Raw genomic sequence first — 2,823 nt, forward strand, 5'->3', positions numbered from 1 at the left:
ATATATATATATATATATATATATATATATATATATATATATATACAGAGTGAGATTGAGATAGAGAGAGAGTGACAGAGAGAGAGAACGAAAGAGAAAACAAAGAGAGTTACAGAGAGACAACTGTGTACCGTATTTAATGGAATACACTGCGGAAAGTACATTTAATGCGGTATTGGAGCGTGATAATATCTGTTATGGAAGTGGTATGATTAGAAACACAATATATATCTTAGTCAGACTAAAGTTGTGCTTGCAGTAGCTGATGAGAATGTTAGATGCGCATTTCAGCTTCATTGGGCGTTGTCAGTTGTACATTCACACGGCTAGCCATGGGTATAGGAAAACTGTAAGTGACCTTTCAGCGATGTTGCTAATAGCCACGCAGCTGAATGAAAACTCTTTATATGCTGCAGAAGCGGTATTAGATTATAATAACCAGCTATTTATCATACTTAATGTAGATTTATCACAGAAAAATAAATTTACTGCGGTATACATCCATGGTTACTATCTTTTATGAACGCACTGTCTTATGAGTTATGGATAGATCTGTCGTATATGTTACCATATCATGGCGTGGGATTTGAATTTAATCAATATTGAGCACTCTGCTAAAGGCTCACACGGAAAAATATTCCCTTCACATCTACATGTGTGTATATTTATGCCTACATGTATATATACATACGTATGTATGTGAGTGTATGTGTGTGCGTACATGTGTATGCGTTTATGCCTGTATACATGTAAGAATATACACACATACATATACAGAAAGACACAGTCACGCACACATGTACACGCACACACGTGCACAAACACGCACACACGCACACACACACACACACGCGCGCACACACACGCACGTATACATCAAGGGAGACGGACAAACGGAGTGACAAATGTGGGTGGGTGGATGTTCGTATTACACGCTCCCTCTTGAAATAACGTTACCATTCTTTCTGTTTCGCTCTCCCTCCCTCCCTCTCTCTGTGTCCCTTTTAACGTCCCTCACTCATCCTTCTCCTCACGAATATCGCACCAACTTCTGAAGTCTTTAATCCACTGCAAAATCAATTCAATCTTATTTAATCTTCCTTAGATAGCAAACTCATTCACTCATTCTCTCTGACTTGCTTCCGGCGCGAAACCGTACATGCGCACAACGACATACACAGCAGCATACCCCCCCCACACACACACACGTACGACATCAATGAATCTCGACGTCAATATAATTATACAAACACATACATACACAACGATGCACATAGATAGCCACACATGCAGGCCAGCATACTTCCACATACACAAGCATACACACATGCACATAAAGACATACATATATATATACACATACCGTTATGTTTTTATACAAGTTCATACACATACTCCCACATACATACACACCTGCATGCATATATCTACACACAGATATGTATATACTCACTTATATGCATTCATACACACACACATACACACACACACATACACACACACACATATATATATGTATAGCATCGTACGAGCTTATATATTCACATACACACGTGCATAGCTACAACTCTACGTATATTGCTAGTCACGTATTGATTTCATTTGCTGGGGATCGATCCTAGACCACCTGGTTTCGAAGCGAGCTGCGTAACCACTTGCAAGAATCTATCACTTAAATATTCTTGGTTATTGATATTTCTGCGTTATGTTGTAAATTTGCTTCTTAGTGCAAGACTGCTTTTCTACGGGGTTTCAGGATTTCATAGCATTTTCGACTGAAAAGCAATTAATTAGTATTTAGCTATCTATGTATCATACTTAATATATGCACACAGAGATGTTAGGCCCATTACTGCGGTGCTTGTCTTGTAGTAATATCTCTTAAGGACGTACTGTATCAAAAGCACAATAATTACCAGTGAAGGACAACAGTTTATTCTAGCAGCGACCAGCGAGAGCACAAGATGTATTTCGCTATTTGGGGCTTTTGCAATAACATATACTTGCAGCCAGCCACACGCGTGGATGAGAATTCGCTGTCTTCGATATAAGAAAAAGCGAATAAAACCATCACTGATGTTGCGAATAGCCGCCCAGCTCATTAAAATCCGGTATATGCAATTCGAACATCATCTAATCAAATTATCATACTTAAGGCAAACACATTGCCAATATTCCAATTACTGTAGTATTTGTGCTGAGATAACATTTCCGATAGACATCTTGTGTCGAAAACGTGATAAATACTGCCTCAGTTCACAAATTTTGTTTTGTTTTAACTGAAGATTGTCGTGGGTGAAATTTTGTTACACTGGGTGGGCGAATTATGAAAATGCAGAAAATTATGCCCACAGATCGCAATATGCAATGAGACTTCGTTACGTTCGGCCTACCCTACATTTATATACGTAGGCGAGAATCCCATCCTGTATTATCAGAGACTAATTCTAAAATTTGAAGAATTTTGTCTTCCAACAGCCGTCACCATTTACTTGTTGTTAGAGATTGTGAGAAAAATAAAAGCGAGACAGTGTTTTTATATTATTTGCTATAAGCAAATATATATATTTTTTTCTATTTAACTATGTTGAGATTTCTTGTTACGTGATTTACAAATATATTAAATGTACGGTGTGAATATACAATCGATTATCCATCCATCCATTCACACATCATCCAGATATATAGTGAGATGCGTAACCAAAGTTTGGACAAATATAGATAAGTGGCAACAAGGAATGGAAGCGATTTTATTCACATTCTATACTATAAAAGTGGTTTCTCTTTAAAACGATGTGTTTTACACGTTGTTTACTATTCAGC

Source organism: Octopus bimaculoides, chromosome 7 (assembly GCF_001194135.2).
Source record: "Octopus bimaculoides isolate UCB-OBI-ISO-001 chromosome 7, ASM119413v2, whole genome shotgun sequence".
Classification (NCBI taxonomy): Eukaryota; Metazoa; Mollusca; class Cephalopoda; order Octopoda; family Octopodidae; genus Octopus; species Octopus bimaculoides.